Below are 24,096 nucleotides of genomic sequence, written 5' to 3'. Positions count from 1 at the left end.
ATAACAGATGTCATAATAATGACTAAGTTTGAAATATCATGAGAATTACCAAAATGTGACAACGGAGACACAAAGTAAGCACAACCTGTAGGAAAAATAGCCCTGAGAGACTTGCTGTATGCAGGATTGCTGCAGCCTTCAACTTGTACAGTAGCAGCATCTGCTCAGCACAAGCAGGTGAGCTCAGTACCATGAAGTACGCCTGTAAACAGCACGAGGTCTCCTAGTTTCCCTTCCCTCACCTGCAGGAGTCTTTAAACCTGAGACCTGAGTTGGGTATTGTCCGCTGGTTTTCAGCACCCATCCTCACCTCTTTCTATGGCATCTCCCTGGGCTGTCAGGGGAGGTAAGATAAAAATGACATTTCTCAAACTCCACTGCAGCCATTGCCCTGGCAGTATGCTTCGATCTGCCAATGAGATGCCATCAAGCTGAGATGTAGAGCGGAAGTGAGGCAGAGGCTCCCTTTCTGTCCCTTGGCGCAGTTTTCTGTGAGAGAGGTAGAGATGTGGGGCCCTCTGCCCCAGTGTTTCTGCATTCTAGCTCCTGCCTTGCTAAAGGTGAGAAAAACGGCTGTGATGACTTTATGACCTTAGCTCCTGGCCTCAGATCCCTGGACCACAGCTAAGGGGCCACGTTCTTGAAGAAAGAGCGGTGGTCTCCCGACTCTCCCCCGCCCTGGCTGTGTCAGAGGGAGCAGCTCTCTCAGTGGGTCGGTTTTGTGATTTTTGGAGAGACATTCTTGGAGGCACGGACAAGAGCCTGCTGCCCTAGCCCTTCCAATGCTTGTTTGTTTTATTTTATTTTACTTTAAGTTATGGGATACATGTGCAGAACATCCAGGTTTGCTACATAGGTATACGTGTACTATGGTGGTTTACTGCACCTATCAACCCGTCATCTAGGTTTTAAGCCCCGGATGCATTAGGTGTTTGTCCTAATACTCTCCCTTCCCTTGCCCCCCACCCCCTGACAGGCCCCGATAGTGTGATGCCCTCTCCCTGTGTCCATGTATTCTCATTGTTCACCACTGCCTATGAGTGAACATGTGACGTTTGGTTTTCTGTTCCTGTGTTAGTTTACTGGGAATGATGGTTTCCAGCTTCATCCATGTCCCTGCAAAGGACATGAACTCATTTTTTTTTATATCTGCATTGTATTCCATTTTTTAAAAAAAATCCCTGTATTAGATGCTTTTCTGTGGAAAATGGCTACACTGGGCCAGGCGCAGTAACTCAGGCCTGTAGTTCCAGCACTTTGGGAGGCCGAAGTGGGTGGGTCACCTGAGATCAGGAGTTCAAGACCAACCTGGCCAACACGGTGAAACCCCATCTCTACCAATAATACAAAAATTAACTGAGCTTGGTGGTGCACACCTGTAATCCCAGCTACTCAGGAGGCTGAGGCAGGAGAACTGCTTGAACCAGGGAGTCGGAGTTTGCAGTGAGCCGAGATCCCACCACTGCATTCCAGCCTGGGCAACAGAGCAAAACTCTGTCTCAAAAAAAAAAAAAAAGAAAAAGAAAAAAAGAAAAGAAAAGAAAAGAAACAAATAAACAAACAAAAGAAAAATAGCTACACTGGTTTCTGTTTCCCATTAACTGACACAGGACCTTATAAAGACTGCCAGAGGCATTGTTAAGAACCATTGAACGAATACCCTGGATATAGAACACAAAGTTCGCAACACACAAACAGCCACAAAGGAGGTAGAGTGGGGTCCTTTCCCAGCCAGCACTTCCTCCTCTCTGAGAGTTAAACCTGGATTGTCATGGACAAGGGGACTGTCCTGACTCCTCCGGCCCCCAACACATTCCTTTCTCCCAGGCTGGGCTGGGACTAGGGTGAGGCAAAGGTGCCTAGGCACAGAACTGAAGGATGCACTCACCCCCAGGGCTGCACTAGTGCAGGCTGACCCCCCCGGGATCCAGTGCCTCTGTAAATTTTTTACTTTACTTGCCTCACCCCAGCCCTGGCCTCCTCAAAAATCTGACCTAGGTGGACCTAGCTGGCATCAATGTTGAGTGCAGAGAACTCGGCTTCTTCTCATGCTGTGGCTCAAAGATCAGTCTGTAAGCAGCTCCTCTGGAGGGCTCTCCAGCCAGCCCTGTACCTCACGCGGTGCCTAGGTGAGGCTGCAGCTCCCAAAACCTCTCTGCATTCTCTCTGCTGTGTCATCCCTATCCCACTGCCAGGAGGGAGGACCTTTGGTCCCAAGCTTAAAACAGGTGCCCACTAGCTATACCAACATGACATTTTCAAGTAACATAAGACACTCCCAGGGGAATGGCAGCTTGGGGCATTGCTCTGTGAGAACTTCATGCCCAGTGCCCAATCATTAGGCTGTATGAACAGAAGCACACTATGCAAAACAAGGGAGGGGAGAGTTCTGCTCCACTCCAACTCACCAAACACACCTGGAGAGGCTCCACTTCCAAGGGGCTGGAGTCCTTGAAGGAAGAACAATTGGCAAACAGCTAATCAACATACGGGTGTTGCTCAATTTTAATAGAAAGCAGGGAGGTGCAAATGAAAGCAGCAGAGCAGGAAGGAAGTTTTTGCACTTATCAGATTGTCAGAAGTTAGAATGGCTGGGCACCGGGGCTCATGCCTACAATTCTAGCACCATGGGAGGCCGAAGTGGGAGGACTGCTTGAGCCCAGGAGTTTAAGATCGGCCTGGGCAACGTAATGAGACCCCATCTTGACAAAAAGAAAGAAAGATTTAAATCAAAAAAGGAAAAATATTAGAAGCATGAACGATTCAGTAGCAAAGTCTAGAGCTGGGTGCTGCCTCATACTGGCTGAGGGAAAGCAGAGAAGGCAATGGAGGAGTGGTGTCATTGCTTTTAGAAAAGAGGGAAATGAAAATGGGCTCTTCTGTCTGTGTTTCATAATGGCCGCCTACCTGGCAAGAGGCAGATAGCAAAGCCGTGGCATTCCCTTCCATCCTGTTCACAGTCATTTCTCATCTGCCTGGAAAGTTCACTGGGGGAGCACGAGGGAGCAGCTGCCGAGGCAGGCCGTTCATGGAAGATTTCAGCCTTAGAACCTACTTGGATGAGCACACTGCTCTCCTTGCATGGGCTGTGAAGATATCTCAATCTGGATTTCCAGGAAACCCTGGAAACACATCTGGAGTGGGGGCGGAGGAAGCCAGCCTGCAATAGCCTACATAGCCATGGACTATGACCTGTTATTACCTGATGGAAGTATAGCCCCTAAGTGCTAGGTGCGAGCAAGGGTGCTGGGGTGGTGCAGGGTAAGGGGAGAGGTAAAGAGGGGGAGAGGGAAGCTCTTGATGACAGGGGATCACGTACATCTCCAGGAGGTTTTGTGAGTGCCAGGCGCAATCATGATGGGTAAAGACACACTGGTAACTCCTGGAGAATCGTTAGCACATGGGAAGAGGGAAGTCGGGAAGGGGGCGATTTCTCTTTAGAGAGGTGGCGTCATGTGGCTATTTTAGTGAGAAAGTAAGTCTCACCTTGGTCTCTGTCTTGCAATGTGACCTGAACCTGTTTGCTCAACCCCTCTGAGTTCCAGTGTGCGCATTGTAACGTGCTAGCATTCTTACTTAGAATGTGAAAGCAAAAATAAGAGTATGTATACAGATATGTTGAGATGTTTCCGCTGTTACATAAATGAAGGGATTGGGCGTTATGTCCACATCTCCCGTCCGGCTCTTCCCTCTCTACCTCCAGCCTAATCTTCCCCGGCTCCACCTCACTCTGTCCTCAGCCTCACTGGCCTTCATTAGGTTCTAGAAAGATTCATCCTCTTTCCTGCCTCTGAGCCTTAAGACATGCTGCTCCCTGTTCCTGTAATATTCTTCTCTTTTTAAATTACTGCTATTTGATTTTTGAGATGGGATCTCCCTCTGTCACCCAGGCTGGAGTGCAGTGGCACGATCTCAGCTCACTGCATCCTAGGCTTAAGTGATTCTCCCACCTCAGCCTCCCAAGTAACAGGGATTACAGGCGTGTGCCACCACACCTGGCTAATTTTTTGTATTTTTGGTAGAGATGGGGTTTCCTCATGTTGTCCAGGCTGGTCTTGAACTCCTGAGCTCAAGTGATCCATCTGCCTTGGCTTCCCAAAGTGTCGAGATTACAGGCGTGAGCCACTGTGCCTGGCTTTCTTCTCTGGTTAGAGGAGCTCATCCCCCAGAGCTCAGCACGGGTATCAACTCCTTAGGGAAGTCTTCCATGACTTTCCTGATTAGGTCAACTCTTTATTTGTACTCATATGAGCAAAAGTACATCCTTTTCGTTGTACTGATCTTAACTGTAGTTTTACATTGTATTTGTATGATAAGATGATTATTATCAGTCTCATTAGAGGCCTGTTGTGAGGATCATCAGGCAGCTCTACTGAACGGGTCCCATAGAAAGGAACGTAAACCCTCAGCCAGCTCCAACTCAGCAGCCACGTGAATGAGCCACCGTGAGAAAGGATCCTCCATCCCAGTCAAGCCCGCAGATGACTGTAGCTTGAGCTGACGTATGTCTGCAACCTCGTGAGGCATCCTGAACTAGCATTACCCAGCCGAGGCACTTCTGAATTCCTGACCCACGGAAACAGAGAGAATAAATGATTACTATTTTTTTTTTTTTTTGGAGGCAGTCTTGCTCTGTTGCCCAGGCTAGAGTGCAGAGGTGTGATCTCAGCTCACTGAAACCTCCACCTCCCGGGTTCAAGTGATTTTCCTGCCTCAGCTTCATGAGTAGCTGGGATTACAGATACCTGCCACTGTGCCTGGCTAATTTTTTGTATTTTTAGTAGAGACGGGGTTTCACCATCTTGGCCAGGCTGGTCTTGAACTCCTGACCTTGTGATATAGCCACCTTGGCCTCCCAAAGTGCTGGGATTACAGGCATGAGCCACTGTGCCCGGTCATGATTACTATTGTTTTAAGTCACCAAGTTTTGGGGTATTTACTATACAGCAATGGAAATGGTGCAGATTCAGATGCCTGGAAGTGTGGTGCTGCCGTAACAAACGTGGGAGTGGCTTTGGCACCGGATTTAGGCAGAAGCTGGGAGGAGAGGGTGCATGATAGGTTAAAGGGACTTCAAGAGACTTCACAGATGCCTGATGGCTCTGATGACGATGCAAGAAGAGTTTAAGAGACAGTGAGGAGGGTCAGGTACTCATGCTTGTAATCCCAACACTTTAGGAAGCTAAACTGGGAGGATCACATGGGGCCTGGAGTTTAAGACAAGCCTGGGCAACATAGTGAGACCCCATCTATACAACAAATTTTAAAAAATTACTGGAGCATGGCAGTGTGTACCTGTAGTCCTAGCTATTCAGGAGGCTGAGGCACTTGAGCCCAGGAGTTCAAGGTTATAGGGAGCTATGATCATGCCACCGCATTTCAGCCTGGGTAATGAGTGAAACTCTATCTCTCTCTCTTTTTTTTTTTTTTTTTTTTTTTTTTGAGACAGAGTCTTGCTCCGTTGCCAGGTGCCAGGCTGGAGTGCAGTGGTGTGATCTCAGCTCACTGCAACCTCTGCCTCCCGGGTTCAAGCAATTCTCCTGCCTCACCCTCCTGAGTAGCTGGGACTACAAGTGTGTGTCATCATGCCCAGCTAGTTTTTGCATTTTTAGTAGAGACCGGGTTTCACCATTGTTGTCCAGGATGGTCTCGATCTCTTGACCTCGTGATCTGCCCATGTCAGCCTCCCGAAGTGCTGGGATGAGCCACCGCGCCCGGCCGTGAGATTCTATCTCTAAAAAAACAAAAGTAAAAGTAAAAGTAAAGCACTTAAGAGAAGAGATTCTTTGTTATGTAATGGTAAAAAGTTTAGCAACACTGTCACTTGTGTTAACCTGGAAAATAGCAAGTGGTCCTAATGAACAAGAGTTCTGGCAGTGCTGAAGAAACATTAAGTATCATTTCTGGGCAGTGGTAGGACTGAATCCCAATCAAGAAATGATTAACAACTGCTCTGTTGGATTTCAAAATTGCTATGGGCCAGTGACTTCCGTATGCCTCTTGCTTTCCCCATTTTTGAATGAAGAAAGAGAATTTAGGGGCAATGATTCTATGCCTGTCCGCCATTGGAAATTGGGTGTGTGGGGGTGCAGATAACGTATATCTTTAGTTTACAGTTTTAGGATGGAGAGGAACTATACTCTAGGAGCTGTACTTGCGGAGCCACATCATGGGATCTTCATTTATGCCAGGACCTGATTTAAATAATAAGATACTGGACCTCAAGCTTATGTTGTCATTGGGTGATTTTTTGGGCATGTTGACAGGCTTGGGGGTCTGATAATTTTAATTGAAGGGGGATGTGAATTACAGAGGGCAAGAAGGCAGACCAATGATTGCACGCATCTGAGATGGTCCCTACTGAGCCTCACATCATGGTACCTATTCTCTGTGTGGTTAGTTCCTTCCCCCACGGTGAGTGCTTTGTGACCAATAGGATTCTGTGGAAATGACAGTGTGTGTGACTTCTTAGACCAGGTGATAAGAAGTATTGCAACTTCCGCATTGGTCTCTGGAATTGCTCACTCTGGGGGAAGTCAGCCACCATGTCAGGAGGACACTCAAGCAGCCTGTGGGGAGACCCACCTGAGAGGAACTAGGACCTCCTGCCAACATCCACCACCAACTTGCCAGCCATGGGAATGGGCTACCTTGGAAACGGACCTTTCAGCTCCTGTCAGGGCTTCAGGGACCACAGCCCTGGCCAACATCTTGACTGTCGCCTTGTGAGAGGTTCTGATCTAGTGCCTGCATAAGATAAGAAGGGATGATTGTTGTTTCAAACCGTGTTTTTTTTTTTTTTTTTCTGGAGGTGATTTGTCATGCAGCAATAGATAACTAATACAGCCAATCCTCTCCTCTCTGGTCTGCCTTTTCCTGGGTAAACGCACTTGCTTTGACCTCATATTCAATTTGCGAGCAGAACCAGGATGAGAAAAAGGTGAGGGGGTCCTTAAGGCTTCCTTCAGTTTTGTGCCTGAGGTGTCTTGCTTGACCCTCGCTCCGGTCTTGTGTGTGGTTTCTGCATGGTGTGATAAAAAGTCAGCGCCTGGTGATCTTGCCCTTAACCTTGCAGCCCAGCTACTGCCAGCCCCCTGTGCCTGACTTGGCTTCCTGTGGAGAAGCCTGTGCAGTCAGGTGGACAACCCCTGTGGTCCTTTAAGAAGGCAGGCAAAAGGAGGAGGAGGCTGGGAACCACCAAGTGAGGACAGTTCTCACAGAATTCTGGAACCTAGCACGTCCTCACATTGGCCCTGAGGCAGGTAGAGAGAGAGGCCCTTGGTGCTGGAGTGCATCAGGTGGTTGCGACATCTTGACCCTAGGGTGTAAACAGGCCTCAGGGGTGCAGGGCAGCCCCAGAGGGGGCCATGAGAGAATGGCCTTCCTCCAGGTAGACATTGGAGCCCATGTGGGACATTCATATATAGAAGCAGAAGGAAAGTAACACTGGTAACACATTGAGTGACTCCTCCAAGCCAGCCACTGGCTTTATCTCATCCAGTTCTTCTGACAGCCCAGTGAGGAATGAACCTATCATCCCTTAACCCCAGTTTCAAATACCCAAAAAGTGGTAGGGTGTGGTGGCTCACACCTGTGATCTCAGCACTTTGGGAGGCTGAGGTGGGAAGATCCCTTGAAGCCAGGAGTCTGAGAACAGTCTGAGCAACAAAGCAAGACCCCTGTCCTGGGAAACTGAGGCAGGAGCATCACTTGAGCCCAAGAGTTGGAGGCTGTAGTGAGCTATAATCATGCCACTGCACTCCAGCCTGTGTGACAGAGCAAGACCCTGTCTCCGAAAATAATTCAAAAAGCTGACAACCAAAAGATTTTTATAACTCACTTGGTGGCGAGTCCTGGACTGAACTGATGTGAGACTATTTACGGTCTTAATTATGCCATTTACTGTAAATATCTATAAGTTTCCCTACAAAAATATTAATGCATTTGATTACAGGGTGTTCCCCAGAACCCACTGAGTGCTCATAATATAGTGTTATGCACCATAGAACTTTTCTAAAACCCAGCATTTCTGAATGTTGAAACATCTGGTCCAAAGATAAAGCACAGTGGGCGTCTTAGTCTATTTTCTGATGCTATAACAGAATATCTGAAACCGAGTAATTTACAATGAATAGAAATGTATTTGGCTCATGATTCTAGAGGCTTGGAAGTCCAAGAGAATGGTGCTGACATCTGGTGAGGGCCATCATGCTGTACCATTCCGTGATGGGAGGCAGAAGGGCAAGTGAGCATTTGAACCAGAGAGAGGGTGGGGACTGCCCACTCCCATGACACTTAACCCACTTCTGCCATAATGGCATGAATCCATTCTTGAGGGCAGGGCTTGAATGACCTAACTCCCTCTTAAAGAACCCACCTCTTAATATCATCAATTACATTTCAACATGAATTTTGGAGGGGACATTCAAGCCACGGCAGTGAGCCTGTATTATTTTTTTTTCCATTTTATGTATCTAAAAAAGTGAAGTTTCATGAAGAATGATGGCATTTTCTAATTGCACAGTGACAGACATTCCCCGCCTCCTGTTCATAAGAGAACTATGTGGCAATCCTGAGACTCTTGTTACCTACAAGTTCCTGATGGGATTCGGCACTCTTAGATCTTTCTTTCTAGAGCCCTTTCAGTTTTTTTTTCATAATAAACTTCCAGACCCTTTCTGTGCTTTGGGTATTAATTGTTTCTGGACAAGTGGCAATCAGAGATTTATCCACAGAAACTCCCTGGAGTTTAAGGAAGCCTTTTGTACAGCAAATGTGCTCATGTGATTAAAATAGAATAAACTCTTGGGGGTTTCTTTTCACTGTCCCTCCTTCTCTCCAAACCCTGGCTTGCCCTGTGCCCTCACCAGAACTTCCCTTGATCCCATTCTCATTTCATAATTAATTCACTCAACAAACATTGATAGAGTCTGTGCTGCTGCCCCCAATGTGGTAGAAGAGGTTTTATGGTTTATTAGGCGAGCACTGGTTTGACAGAAAAAAGGTTAAGCCTCTGGTTCTGTAAGAGTTCAGACAAGATCTTTTCCTTTTTGCTCTAGACCTCGGTTTAACCTTAGCTAAGTGTGAAGTAAGAAGATAATTGAGAGGATGTAAAAACCATCATCACATAGTCTAGAATCCTAATGCAAACAGGACTGAACAATACCAAGGGTGGGCTTTGGCACAGTCTGCCCAGGATGCTGGCTGTGCAGTTCTCTTGATTCAGTCCTCCTCTGAGTATCCTTTTAATTTTCGGTGTGGCTTATCTCATGATCACAAAAAGGCTGCCAGCAGCCTCTGCAATCACACGCTTTACAGCCAGGGTGGGAGAGGTGGAACTATTTCAGGCATTAAGCTCTGTTGCCAAAGTGGTTGCTCTGAGCTGGGTCTATTCCAATGGAGCCTACGCTAGTTTCAGGGGTTCAGAGCCTGAGCTGGGAAGATTAGCAAATATTTTGACCATTGCTCCTTGAAAGAGTGTTATTTCTAATAATCATCACACGGAAGTCCAGACTTTAAGCCGATTGGCTTAGGCTGGAGTTGCCTGACAAATTCCACGGCAGGAGGCTTAGGATTGCCCCAACTGGCTTGGAACTATTAGGCCTACTCCAAGAACTGGGATTGAGGTCAGCTTTGCTCAAATTGCATACTCTTTGCAGATGAGCTTTTGGGGTTGCATACAGGGGTGCAACCAAAATGTGCTCCGCTTGCTCTAAGTTCCCTTCTCATTCTTTCTTTGTTTCTATGTGTTGACCCCACACACATGACGCTGCAAAGGATATCCCCATCTTAACATTCCTTTTTACCACTCGTTTACTTTAGACGAGTCACACTGTCTGCGGATTCTACCACCACATTCTAATCTTCCAAGACTGCTCCTCTAAATCTGAAGGCAAGAAGTGGAAACCAAGATATGGCACACTGCTGGTTTGACGTGTCAGCCCGGGCTCGGTGGGAGAAAGATTGCTGGGGGCAAAATCTCCACATCTGCAGGGCTTCCCCTTTGCTGTCACTCAAATGGCATTGAATTCATGAATTTTCATCAGTTTTTCAAAATATAACAGTAATAAGTGTTCAAAACCCAAAAGACTACATGAAACATGCTCTTCCCCGTCTGATACCTCCGACTGCCAATTCCCAGAGTGAATCACTGTCATCTACTTTTTGTGTATTCTCCCAGCTATGTTCTGTACATACACCAAAATATATAAATAGTATTTACATAGGTATAGTGTAGATATACAACCAAAGCCTCCTTCTATACATAGGGATTATAGTACAAATGTTTGGTGAATGAATAAATGAATGACTCACAGTAACTGGGGGGCTCTGACTGTGAGACACTCTCATCTATGCCCTCGAAGACTGTCAGGAAAACAGAGCTCACACAAGTTGTTTGAACAGAGAGATTTTAATGTAGAGAATTGAGTAAACAGGAATTGGAGGCACAGAAAGAGAGTGGCCACTGAGGACTTATGGAGATAGTAACTGCCACGAAGCAGTTATACCTTTAAGGCGGAGAAACAGCAGCAACAGAAAGATCAGGGTCATCGGAACCTGGAAGCCCGGAGAAGCAACCGCAGAGCTAGGACTTGAAACTCAGAGCAGCCAGCGCAGGCTGATTGGTGCTGATGTCACTGTCCATGCTGTGATGGGTTCCGAGGGTGTGGCAAAAAGCAGAGAACTGGAATCAACTACCGGTGGGTGTTGCTGCCAGGAGTAGGCAGCAAATGGGATAGACGGGGTCTCTCCTTCTGCCTCCCTTTTCCCTCCAAGAGTCAGTGGGAAAGGGCTTAGCAAGGAGAAGCTGGCGAAGGGGAAATGTGGTTTGCAGGGTTTCACCTCCAGAAGCACAAAGTAGAGAACAGAAGGGTGGATTTGGAGCCGAGGGACAAGCGTTTCATAACCAGTGCACCTTGATTTTGTTTGTTTAAGCTTTTGTACAAATTAGAAAAAAGTATACCCTCTGGGCAGAATTGGCCCTGGGTCAGGGTGCATGGTGTGGTGAGCAGAGTAAGGTGCTGCACCGTACCTGCACATAAGATGGGCACGAGAATGTGGGCTGGTTTTTAGCCCCCGACTATCCTTTTGACCAGGAGTATTTGTATAGGGTACAACCCGGTACAGTCATGTGTAATAGCCCTGCAACTGTCCAGCTACAGGCATTATAGTGCATTGGGATATATGTGGGCTTCACACACACACACACACACACACACACACACACACCCCATGGCACACCATGAAAGCACATTCTTACATTCTTTTCTTTTCTTCTTTGGGAGCAGGGGTTTGGGGTGGTATATCAGTCAGGAGGCCTCTGTGATCCCTGCTGGATCATAACTCACTGGGTACGGGCCCCTTCTCCACATCAGGACCCAGGGTCTGACTTGTACAAATGTGCTTCTATAGACAAAGCATTGACAGCATAAACATAATTTTCTCAGTACAGCTAGGATGGGAAGCTGTTTCTGAGGGGGCTGTGGTGAACAAAGATGGGAATTTAGGACTTTTTAGACAGTAGGCAGAGAGGCTCTTTCAGAATGCTTCATAACAGAGTTTTCAAGTTGGATGGGAGTCTAGAAATGACCTGGTAGTAATGATTATGGTGGTAAGAATAGCTGTCTTACACTGGGCTCTCTGGATCCAGACTGAGACAGAGGTGGTGTGAGAAGCTGGGGGGTGCTCGTGGAAAATCACCTGCAGGGAGGTGAGGAGGCTGACGGGACAGAGGGAGAAGCTGACGGCTGTGCAGCTGCACCAGAGGCCCTGGCTGATCCTACGGGGACCTCTGGCACAAGTGTGGCCCTTCAGGGTGGTCTCCAATTTAGGTAAGAAGACTGGGTTGTGTGTCCACACCTCAGCATTCTTTGGCCATGGCCCACTGGGGAGGACGCATGGCCTCGGGAGGGGAGCAGCTTTCTGGTGAGTGACAACTATGACCTTCCCATTGGCTGGAGGATTGGGGTCTTGGCTCTGAAGAAGGGATCTGAGCAGCACACCACAGCATCCACTACAGTAGTGATAAGGGTGTCAATAGCTACCACCTGGCCATCACCTACACCAAGCCAGATGCTTTGATCATGAAGCTGGTCCTCTCCAAGTCTCCCCCATCTGAGTGAGAGGCATTAACCTCCAACCCCACTGCTCAAGACGAAATCACCAGAGTCCTCCTTGATTCTCTCCTTTTCTCCTCTCAATCTGTCAGTAGGAATTATTGGTGAGTCTGTCCACATCTCTCCATTTCCATCCCTCTGGCCCAAGCCATCAGGTCCTCCGTGACCAACTGTAACAGCTTCCTAACAGACCTCTCTCTTTCCACCCAGGTAGCCCTGATAGCCACTCTCCATACTGCTGCCAGGAGGACCTTGAACTATTGATCTTTTTAATTACAAGGCAAAGCTCTTCAATTGCTTTTGTTGCATTTAAGATTCAAACTTCTTACCACAGAGTGAAAGGCCCCACATAACTGGTCCTTTCTTCTCCAACCTCCGTTTTTCTCTGACCCACCACGTGCCAGCTGCATGGGCTCTCTGCTGATTCCTCGTACGTGTCAAGCTCACTCTCGCCCCAGAGCCTGTAGTTGTTCCCTCTGCCTGGAATGGCCTTCCCCAGAACCTGCCGTGGCTGGTCCTTCTTGCTGTTCAAACCTCAGCTCCCACAGCACCTCCTCTTAGGCCTCCCCTGACCACTCTAATTAAATTCCCACTGGAGACATCAGTCCACCTGGTTTCAGGGGCCAGGGCTTTCTCTTGCAGCCTAGGGGCTCTTTGCAGACCGCTCAAAGCTCCCTTTGCACAACTCAACCTGGCAGTGGGGTCTTGCTTTCTATTTTCCTGATCGCATAGATGTCTAGAGACCTCACTGGCCTGGCTACAGCACATCCTAACTGGGCATTGAGTTGGAAGAGCTCAGGAGGGTCTAATCTGACCTAGCTCGTCCAAGTGGGCAAATTACCAAGTGGAGAAGAGAAGCCCTTTACCATTGCATTTTTAATTGTACTGGAAATGGCCTACCCCTCTGGTAGAACAATAAAGGGAAATTTGGTTACTTGGTCTAGAGGCCTGCAGCAAGCAGGAACAGAGATGAGGTAGGAAACATGTTTAACACGTGGGCTTTCTTCAGTCATTAAAACGGGAAAACAAGCTCTTACAATGTTCAAAGGAAACCATCATGCAATTTGCAAGTAGTTATTAGATTCTGGCTGTGACCAAGACGTTGAAAGACTTGGACTGAGCTTTGGGGCCACTGGAGTATGATGAGGTCCCTTTTGTCATAGCGCTGACTTCTAGGAAGGGAGGTGGAGCAGAGGCAAAGGGCACAGGGACCACGTCACGGAGCACCATGCTGCATTGGGCACTGCGTTTGGTTTCTCTCACATGCAGAGCAATCAATTAATTGCATAGCAGGCCGTGTGTGCCCGGACCCACGGGTCTGGCCAGGCAGAGAGGCCTGGGACTGCCCAGGAAGGGGAGGAGGTGAGCTCTGAGGAGCAGAGGGCATGAGAAAAGGCTTCCTGCAGGAGATGGACTTGGAACCGGCTCCACGTGCACCATGGACTCTGAACGCACACTGTGGACTGTGAACACAAAATAATGGGCCATGAAATTCATTCCTCCAGCACTATTTGGCTTCTCTGTTCCTTCTCCTTTCTCCGTCATTTCTTCCCCCTGGCTGGAGAGCACTCAGGAATGCCTTGCTGTGCCCAGTCAGGCCTCCGGAGGCCACCCTACCTGGCTAATGTATTATTATCAACAGCAAACACACACCAGAGGCGGTATCTTGGCTGGGAAGCACCTTGGCACCTTGGAAGCGCTTCTTGGAAAAAGTAAAGGATTGGCTGGCATTTGAGCCTCCTCATTGATTCTTTCGGAGGAGGCAGAAACCGCTGCCCAGAGGGATGAAGAGGTGAAGCAGAAAAACATGGGCTGGCTTCAAAGTGGAGCACGGGAGGCTGGGAACAGTTCTGCTTTGTGAACAAAGTCCTGCGAAAGGCAGAGAGAGAGAGAGAGACAAAGATAGAGAGAGAGCACGCAGGAGAGCGAGGCGGGAGGGAGTCAGCGTTGGCTAATTTGAATTTTGAATTGCCTTGAAAATCACCATGCAGCAGTATCCGGTTCCGCCTTTGATGGTCGAAAGGAACCAGCTGCTTTTATTTCCTCTTCAGGTCTTGTTTTCCCCCCAGCAGTGAAGCAAATGAAGCAAAGGAACAGTGGAAGTTGTAGTTGGCATGATATCTCAGGCCAAGGTCAGGGTGATTGCTGGTGGGGGACCGTGAAGACAAGGCACACACTCTAGGTGTTGGTATTTCTCACTCCTGCTCCCCATGATGTCACTTTGGCGTTTTCAAACATGACCACCTTGGCACGCTTTCTTTACACGCTAAGAACTCTTGTCCTAAGCCCTAGCCTTTCTGCACCATGCTAGGCATTTGGGCAGATAGTAGATGGCCCCTTTGCCCAAGTCAGGGTACAGGAGTGGCAAACCTTGAGACACATCCCAAGATATCCTGTAACCCTGTCCTTAATTTGCAACATCAACAGGGCAGGTATTTGCCAGTGAGTGTAGTCTCATGTTTTCCTGCTGACTTTTGTTTTTTAAATCATCAACTCAGTTGTAAAAATTAATATCACGGAGACTTCCTTGAAGGATATGCAATGTGTACTTGTCCCTAGAAAGTCTAAAATGTACGTTTGTATCAGATTTAAGCAGCCACCTGGGAAGCTTGCCTGTGCTGTTTGGGGCCCTGGTAGAGCTGTTTTGAATGAGTGGCATACTGGCAGGATGCCAGCTGCCTGAGAGGAGGAACCGGGAGGTGCTTGACCCTGTGATGGGTAGAAGAAGGAAAAATTGCCATTTCAAAATAGCAAGTGGTTTCTCTCTTGATAGAGGTGGAGACTTTCATCTTTAGGGCAGACTTTTCCTTTGTGTGGTTGTAACTATCAGAATGGACCCTCGGGGACAGCTGGGCAGTCATCTGAGTGCTGATATTGTAGATGGGAATATAGGAGATTAACTTCTTGCATGTGGCTACGCCAGAGCAAGTTCTCTCCTTTTCAACTCCTTCTCTCCCTTCCTTCCTTGCTGTGCTCTGCTCACCTCCTCCTGATCCATACACCTTAGGAAGGCAGTGTGGTCATTGAATGCTGCTGTCCAGAAAGAGATTCTCTCCCTTTGGCTGCTTCTTGACTAACGAGCAAGGTAAAAGAGATGATGAAGTAGAGGGGGTGGGTAATCAGACCTATTTTGAAAACTCAAGATTCTGCCCTGACCATTTCTAGGCATGATACATCTCTCTTTCCCTTAAGAGCAACCCCAGGGTAGCCCAAAGAAGGCCTGGAGGAGCTAAATGCAATTCTGGTTTGGCCTCCTGGATTCTCTTGTTGGATTGACCTGACCTTAAGTCATTAAGATAGTGACCACATGGCTGAGAACACAGCTCACTCAGACCCCTGTTGTGGCTCACATCGACCAAAGTGGGGGATATAACGGATCTCCCCGTGTTTTATGAAAATGCTCTTGTCACTCTTGCAGTTGAACCTTCTAGATTAAAGATCTATGTATGAGTAGGAGATTATTGGGGAAAGGTGGTGTTATATGTGCTGGAAGGGCAGTGGAGAAAGGGCATTGACTGTGGCACCCACGGAGGGAATACCTTAGCCTGAGCTTGTACTTAGAGGTACAAGGGAGGAAGGGACGCTGATGAAATCTGTCTTTCAGAACCGCTCCTGGAGTCTTCCTCCCAAGAGCGAGGCCCTGGTGCTGCTCTCTCAGACTGTTCAAGTGCCTTATTTCAATGGACTGCTGGCTCTGCCGGCCCCTCCCACTGGCTCTAACCATGGCTTGGTTCCCACTCCCCTTCACCCCAGCTCCTGCACTTCCCATGCAAAGCACCTGCCAGCACCTCTGGGTAATTTTCCCACCCATATTTTCATATATTTGCTCAATCATTCCATGGGGCAAGAGAATGTCATCTGACTAGGAGTGTAGCCAGGCAGACTCTCTGAAAACAGGGGCTCCATTATTGGCACTGAAACCCTATGGCTTACCACTCGTGGAGAGGCCATATTGAAGGTAGTCCACCTGTGCCCCCAGCTGATGTAGTCCCATTTGGGGATCCCCAACAACTGTGAACAACACTTTCTTCCTAGGGGTACAATATGCATTCCTGGGGGCTGGAATTGTGTGGAAGCCAGATGTTAACTTGTCTCCCTCCTGCAAACACAGTGACCTTCCCAGACAGATAACTGAGTCATTATTTATGAGTACCCAGTGAACTGCTCTCCCTATAATGGGACTCCTCCAACTAGAAAAGGAGGCATAAGAGGTGTCCCTGACTTTAGCTGACCCCACCTTGGCCTGGGCCCCGGAAGGCATTTGTTTCAGCCTCCGCTCACTGACTAGGGCTGTGATCAACGGCAGCAGAATTACCACAGACTTCTTCCTTGGAGGCCAGGATGGAGTCTGCAATTCTGAATACATCCTGCTCTACCTTCTTTGAGCTGGGAGGAAAGGTCCATAGAGAAATGTATCCACCTGGCTTTCTCAGGTAGACCCAGGTTGTTGATGGCATCTGTTCACCTGGCTGGATGCAGGACCCTGGGGAGGTCGTGGCTGAGGCCAGTGCGGCAGGTTAGTCTCATCTCGCTTCATGGATCCTGTTGTTAGTGGCCTTAATTAAATGTTGTAGGAGACTAACCGAATGGATTTAGTCCCACCTTCTGTTGGCGGGACTAAATTAATCAGAGTGGTGGACAGAGTGATGTACTCGAGGAAGGATTTGCTAGAAGCTAAGGCTGTAAAAACCAGGGCTGGATTTGGTATGAGACAATTCTCCATGGGTCTTCTGAGTTTCTGCATGGTGTGTGAGCAGAGGCACTGACTGACTTTGTTGCAAGTGATGTTTTTGAGGATGTTGTACCACAAGCATGGGAGATAGTGTCTCTCACTGAAGCCAAGGGCAGGCAGGCTTAGTGTTCCTTAGGAAAGATTCACCTTCCCTCTGCTTGGGGTTTCTCTCCTGCAGTGCAGGTGTGTGAAGGAGCTGTGTGACCCTTCCTGTGCTGCCCTGTATTTGGAGCTTAGGGAGCCGATGCAAGGAAGCACTACTACTTTTGTGAATCACGAAATCTTTGATCTCCAGGAGTCTCATGTCTTCTGCTAGCCTCCAAGCAGGGTAAAGTCATCTCAGACACCTCACCGTTCTTGATTACCAGGTCTTGCCAGGACCACCCTTGAGTCCTGGCATGTCTGTGAACATCATCATCGTGTGCATTGTCGGAAGATAAAAGCCAGCTGCTCTTGACATCACCAGACCATGCTGGATGACAGGTGTGAGGGGGGTCACCATCCACCACTTTCCACTGTCCAGTGCAGGTGATCAGTTCTACATAAAGATCCGGGAGGCTGGCTGGAGAGGGCTGAAGAAGCCTCAGGAGTCTGACCATGTGGGTTTCTATCATGTTCTTCCACACCCTACAGCCTCTATTTGCCCATCTGTCAAGCAGGGATAACAACAGCACCGACTTCAGAGGGGTTTTGTGGGGATTCAATAGTATAGCTCTGAACAGGAAAGCACTGATGAAGGCAGCCCTTGTTACTTGTGGTTACCCTTATTATTATTATCCGTAACATTATTCTTCCCACCTGGACTTACTCTGTGTAAGGCTTGCCTCTCCTTCTGAACAGCCTGTCTATAATCTAAGTTTATCTTTCCTGTAACAAAATTGGCCAATTTATGTGGCACCCCTCACCACCATTGCTGGATGTGCCTCTAATCTAATTAGACTAATTTCAATTTCCTGGATTTAATTACTTTTAATTTAATTAATTTAGAATGCAGTACACTAGGTGATTAATTAGGAGATGTTACTGAGGGATTCGGAAGGTGAATTGCAGCATGTAAGTGTTTAAATATTATTGTGACCACAGCCACCAGTTGTCACTTTATACGGGAGGCTGCCAAGGCCCTGGGAGGGGCAGAGCTTGGAGAACTGGGGTGGGACAGGGACTCAGACAGAAGTCTCCTGGCAGCAAGCACAGAGGTCTTTCCTGTCACTGCTTTTGGCAACTCCCAGTGGAGGCAAATAAGAGGCAGCTGATTCCAGTGACCAGCAAGTTGGAATCAAGTCACGAATTGTGGGAGGTGAGATCACACTTGGTCTTTTAATAGATATTTTACTGCGTTTTTCATGTACATGGTAAATAAGCAAACCATAGGTCTCCCTCTGAGCTATTGCACACTTCCATTATTTTTCTTTTTTACTATACACACTTACTGAGTACCTGGAATAATGAACAGTCATCACCATCACCATCATCTTAACAAACATGTGTGTGGCCCTACATGCCAGATATTGTTCTGGATGCTTTTACATTGATTAGCTCATTCAATTTTCATTGGAGTTAAGTACCGTCAGTGAAGTACTATTGCTTCCATTGTCTAGAGGAGGGATCTGAGGCACAGAGTTAGCTCTGCCAGGGATATCTATTATTTGTATTGCACAAAGGGACAAGACTTAGTGAATTTCAGGTCTGTGCCAGGCAGGTGGAGGAGACAGTTTAGGGCTGGGCCCTTTAGATCACACAGGTTTGCTACTCCACTTCCAAGAGGTAATAATAATACCAGCAAACATTTGCAGAGCCCTGACTGTGTGCCAAGTATGCTTCTGAATCGTGTTGTATACTCTGGACACGGCTGCCCTACCCACTCCTCCCTGAGTGTAGATTGAGCTATGGCTTTCTCATAGCTCTGTTTTTCGATCAGGACTTGAGACTGCAGTTCTGATGGACCCTTGGAGGCAGAGCTGGGCCAGACCCTCTACCCTAAATGAACCCTGCAGCATGAGCTAGATCCTTCACTCGGAAATCCAGCTCCAACTCCAAGGTCACTCATTTTCCAAATGAATCCACGGGGCATTGTCAGGGTTTTGACCCCCATTCTCCTGGAATGTTGGGCTAGGATACAGGTAAGAAGCCAGCGTGGTGGAGGACTTCCCTCTGATGCACGAGCCATGCCTGCTAGGCCGGGACCCTCTTGCAAGGAGAAGTAAAGAAGTAAGAGCTGTCTTCAGTATATTCCCTGTGTGGGGACCAGGGCCTCAGGGAGACTTTCCTCTTTCTAAATGAATTTTCTAATAGTCTGATCTGTCTTAACTGCGATGGACTTGTCAACAGGCCATCCCTTGGGGTATCCAAACAGAAACCAATTGACAATTTGCTCACTTGGTCTTCTCTTCCTGGAAGGCCCATCGCTATCCTTTGCCAGTTAACTCCTGTTCAAATGTTAAGACTCAGTCCAAGTGTCACTTATTCCAGAAAGGCTTCCCTATAAACCCCAACCCAACCGCAGACTAAGCCAGATGTCCTTTGTGTTCCCATAATGTCTCAGGCATATCTTCATTATCACACTCACTATATATTACAAGGACCTGCATCTCTATCCTTTTTGTCAGTTAACACCTATTCAACTTTTAAGACTCAGTCCAGACATCACTTCCTCCAGGAAGGCTTCCCTGAAAACCCCAACCTAACTTCCAGACTGGGCCAGCTGTTCTTTGTGTTCCCATAATGTTCCAGGCGTATCTTTATTATTGCACTCACTATATATTGCAATGACCCGCTTATGAGTTTGCCTCCTCTACGTTCTGTCTGTGTCACCACCATCTTCAATAACCACGTGAGGTAGACACCATTTCCCCCATTTGGAGTATGGAGAAGTGAGGCTCGGGATCTTGCCCACGGAGGCAAGAGGAGACAAAGATGACTAGGTCTGCCTTCCAAACCTAAAGACCACGATCTGTCCACTGCGGAACACGGCAGGCCCTTCAGTTCTGTCTATTGTGAGGGCGTGGGCTTGTGTAGTCCTGGGCAACCAGAGCAGCAGAAGCAATGCATGAGGGCCATCTTCGGAGCCATGCCAGCCTGCCAATCCTCGGCATACTCTGTACATAGATAACCTCACAAGCTCACCTCATCTGCTCACACTCACCCTCTGAACACTTTTAAGGTCAAAGAGAAGGCAGGGAAAAATGAGAACCAGGACAGTCAAAGCCATGGCCGCTCCTGGAGCTTTGGGGCTTGTTTCCAGATCCAAAGCCCCTCTTAGCAGCCTTATTCCTTCATTTAACGAAGGTGAGGAGAGCCCGGCCCTGTGGTTTCAAGGCTGGATTCCATTACTATTAAAACTACTGCCGGCCCTGAAAGATGAACTCAACAGTCACCCCTGTGAAAGCTGATCCGAGTGGAAAATTGAGTTAGAAAATTCTGCCTTCCCTTCCCTCACACCTCAGCAGATTAAGGGGAAGGCCTGATGCTGAGTTATGGGGATTTATGGGAATGTGCAGTTGCTGGCTTTTAAATGCTCACTCTTTGGAATGTTGGCAACCTTGCTTCCTATAAATCGTTGCTGGTATTTCTTAGCCTTTCCTTGCCAGCAACGCGGAGGCCTGCAACACCTTTTCCGTGCAGTAGCCTGTGAAAATATTGAAGCTGGGCCCAGAAAAACACCAGCATAGAAAGGGGAAACTTTGATGTTTGCTAGTTCTTTTCAGACAACTCTTGCCAAATCTTAATTTTTCCAGTTTACAAGTAAGGGATTCTGACCATCTGTCTGCTGTCAACCGATGTTTGTTTGGATGAAGATTTTATTTTTTTTTCTCCCAATCTAGCACTCCTGTTCTTACAAGTAGTTTATTGGACTTCATAAATGTCAGCTTTTTGCAGGCATTTTGTAAGCAGCTTATGATTTAGTATTTAATCAAAATTGAGCAGTCAGTGTCTGTAATCAATCTGAAGCAGGAGTAACAATGAGATTGAAGCTCAAAATGCACCAGGACCACAATTTATGTTTCCCAACTATCTTTATAAAAAACGAAGTTGGCACCTGAAGGTCTGGGGTGGGTAGACGATGGAAGGAATCAACACTTACTGAGCACCTATTGTGTGCCATTTTATGATTGTGTCAGTTATTAATTGCCAAAATAATACTGTACAACAAACCATCCCAAACTCAGTAGTTAAAAAAAATCAGTGCTTCTTGCTTGCTGATCTAACGAGTGAGATGGGAGGTCCTCTTGGCCTTGACGAAGCTCTTTACATGTTGGAGATGAGTTGGCTGTTGGGTGACCTTTGCTGGCCTTGTCTGGGACAACCAGGGCACATCGGCTCCATTCTGTGTGTTTCTCATCCTCCAGCAGGCTAGCTGAGGCATGTTCTCATGGCCATGACAGAGTACAAAAGCAAGCAGACCCAGTCTGCAAGCACTTTCCCAAACATCTGCTTGTGTCACATGTGTTAACATCTCACCGGCCAAAGCAAGTGACGTGGCTGAACTCTGAATCACAGAGGGGATGTCTTCATTCACTCAGGCTGCTCTAACAAAATTCTATAGACTCGGTGGCTTAGAAACAACACAAATTTATTTCTCAGAGTTTTGGAGGTTGGAAAGTCCGAGATCAAGGTGTGCAGGCAGATTTGGTGTCTAGTGAGGACCTGCTTCCTGGTTCATGGATGTTGTCTTCTTACTGTGTCTTCATGTGGCGAAATGGGCAAGGCAGCTCTCTGGGGCCTTTTTTAGAAGAGTAGTAATCCCATTCGTGGGATTACTCATGACCTAAGCATCTCCCAAAGGCCCCATCTTCTAATACCATCATGTTGGTGTTTACGTTTCAGCATATACATTTTGGAAGAAGGCAAACATTCCAACCACCATAGGGGGCCAGACTGTCTCTTCACAGCAGGAGGACTTACAAAGTCACAGGCAAAGTTCATGGGCACAGGGAAGGGTGACGAATCAGAGTCCTAAATCAATCAGTCTATCACAGTGATGCCGGAAGTCCCACGAAGGAGGTAATTATTATCACCCCCATATCCAGATGGAGAAATTCAGAGATTAAACCATTTGCCCAAGGTTCTCAGCAGTTAGCAAATAAGTCAGGATTCTTTCTTGTCCCAAATCTTAAACAGTTTATTTTTGTCTCTCTGAATCTACTTTTCTCTAGAAATAGGTAAAGCAAGAGTAGTGGAAGGCTCTCAGAAATCATCAGTTTGCCACCCTCATTTTAAAGATGTCCTCTAGAAAGGGAGCTATTTGCATAAGGTCTTTTACCAGGAAGGACACAGGAAGGCTGAGCTTTCAGCACAGCATTCTTCCTGCGCCCAGGAGGAGCCATGCTTCTCCAATCTGTCACAGTGCTGTCTTCTACAGGAAGCCGCTGAGGACTTTAGGCACTTGCTCCCAGACACGAACATGGTACCCACTGGGCAGGCTCTGCAGAGACCTGGCTTGGTCATGGCAGCCTTAGGAAAATGTAGCAAAATTACTGTAAGGGGCTCCCAGATAAAGTCAGGATGGCAAAAGCCTTTGTTAGGTTTACTAGAGAGGAATACCAAATGTTGCCAGCGTTTTACGTCATCATGATTAAATTCCTTCCTCGGTTGGTCCTATGAACTGAATTGTTTCCTACCTCCACCAAATCCATACGTTGAAGCCCAAACTCCCAATGTGACTGTATCTGGAGACAGGATCTTTAGGAAATAATTAAGTTAAATTAAGTCATAAGTGCGGGGCCCTAATCTAACAGTACTGTGCCCTTATATACAGGGAATAAAGAGAGATTTCTGCCAAGTGAGTCACCGCAAGAAGGTGACTGTCTGCAAACCAGGAGGAGAGTCCTCACCAGAACTCAACTGTGCTGGCACCCATCATGATCTCAGACTTCTGGTTTCCAGAATGGTGAGAAAACACACGTATGTTATTTCAGCCACCCAGTCTATGGTATTTTGTTGTAGCAGCCTGGGCTGATTATGACAGATGAGGAATCAAATTATCAAAGGGTCATTTATATATCCTCTCAGGCATTTAACTTATATGTATTAAGTATATATTGTGTGCAAACTTTTCATGCTACAGTGGGGTAGGAGCCTGGGATTTTCCCTGGAGAGTGGAGGAATGGCCTTCCTTGTTGCCATGATTTGCCCCCAGTCCTTCATGTAAGCTGCCAGCAAAGCCTTCACTGTGCAGATTTTTCCCTCTTGGCTTAATAAGCTAGTGGTTTTCAAGGAGGCTGGGATGGCCACCTGGCTGACTGTCCCCAGGGGAGTGGGGGTGGGGGCTGTATTAGTCCATTTTTATGCTGTTGATAAAGGCATACCTGAGGCTGGGAAGAAAAGAGGTTTAATTGGACTTACAGTTCCACACGACTGGGAGGTCTCATAATCATGGTAGAGGGCGAAAGGCACTTCTTACGTGGCAGCAGCAAGAGAGAACGAGGAAGAAGCAAAAGTGGAAACTCCTGATAAACCATCAGATCTCCTGAGACTCATTATCACAAGAATAGCATGGGGAAGACCAGGCCCCATGATTCAGTCACCTCTCCCTGGGGCCCTCCCACAACATGTGGGAATTCTGGACCATACAATTCAAGTTGAGATTTGAATGGGTACATGGCCAAACCATATCATTCTCCCCCACCAGCCCCTCCAAAAACCTCATCTCCTCACATTTCAAAACCAATCACGCCTTCCCAACAGTCCCCCAAAGTCTTAACTCTGTTCAGCATTAACCCAAAGATCCCCATTACTAAGTCTCATCTGAGACAACACAAGTTCCTTCCACCCATGAGCCTATAAAATCAAAAGCAAGCTAGTTACTTCCTGGATACAATGGGATTATGGCTATTGGGTAAACACAGCTCTTCTGAATGGGAGAAATTGACCAAAACAAAGGGGTTACAGGACTCGCGTTAAGTCCAAAATCCAGTGGGGCAGTCAAAATTTAAAGCTCCAAAATGATCTCTTTTGACTCCAGATCTCACATCCAGATCATGCTGATGTAAGAGGTGGGTTCTCATGGTCTTGGGCAGCTCCGCCCTTGTGGGTTTGGAGGATACAGGCTCCCTCCCAGTTGCTTTCATGGGCTGGCACTGAGTGGCTGTGGCTTTTCCAGGTGCATAGTGCAAGCTGTTAGTGGATTCTGGGATCTGGAGGACAGTGGCCCTCTTCTCACAGTTCCATTAGGCAGTGCTCCAGTAAGGACTCAGTGTCGGGGCTCTGATCCCACATTTCCCTTCCACACTGCGCTAGCAGAGGTTATCC

The 24,096-nt window shown here is 47.5% G+C and overlaps 1 long non-coding RNA gene across 1 annotated transcript in view; it reads left to right on the top strand.

The window, feature by feature from the left end:
- The window catches only part of LOC141583468 (uncharacterized), a 45,527-nt gene extending 22,539 nt beyond the window's left edge, over positions 1–22,988 (top strand). The window contains exons 2-3 of the long non-coding RNA XR_012516084.1: positions 21,673–21,849; positions 22,604–22,988. This is a non-coding gene — a long non-coding RNA (uncharacterized LOC141583468). The remainder of the gene's footprint in view (positions 1–21,672; positions 21,850–22,603) is intronic.
- The last annotated feature ends 1,108 nt before the right edge of the window (positions 22,989–24,096 follow it).

Source organism: Saimiri boliviensis, chromosome 2, assembly GCF_048565385.1.
Source record: "Saimiri boliviensis isolate mSaiBol1 chromosome 2, mSaiBol1.pri, whole genome shotgun sequence".
NCBI lineage: Eukaryota > Metazoa > Chordata > Mammalia > Primates > Cebidae > Saimiri > Saimiri boliviensis.
Note: the sequence above shows the minus strand (reverse complement) of the source record. Positions and strands in the feature narration are given on the sequence as shown.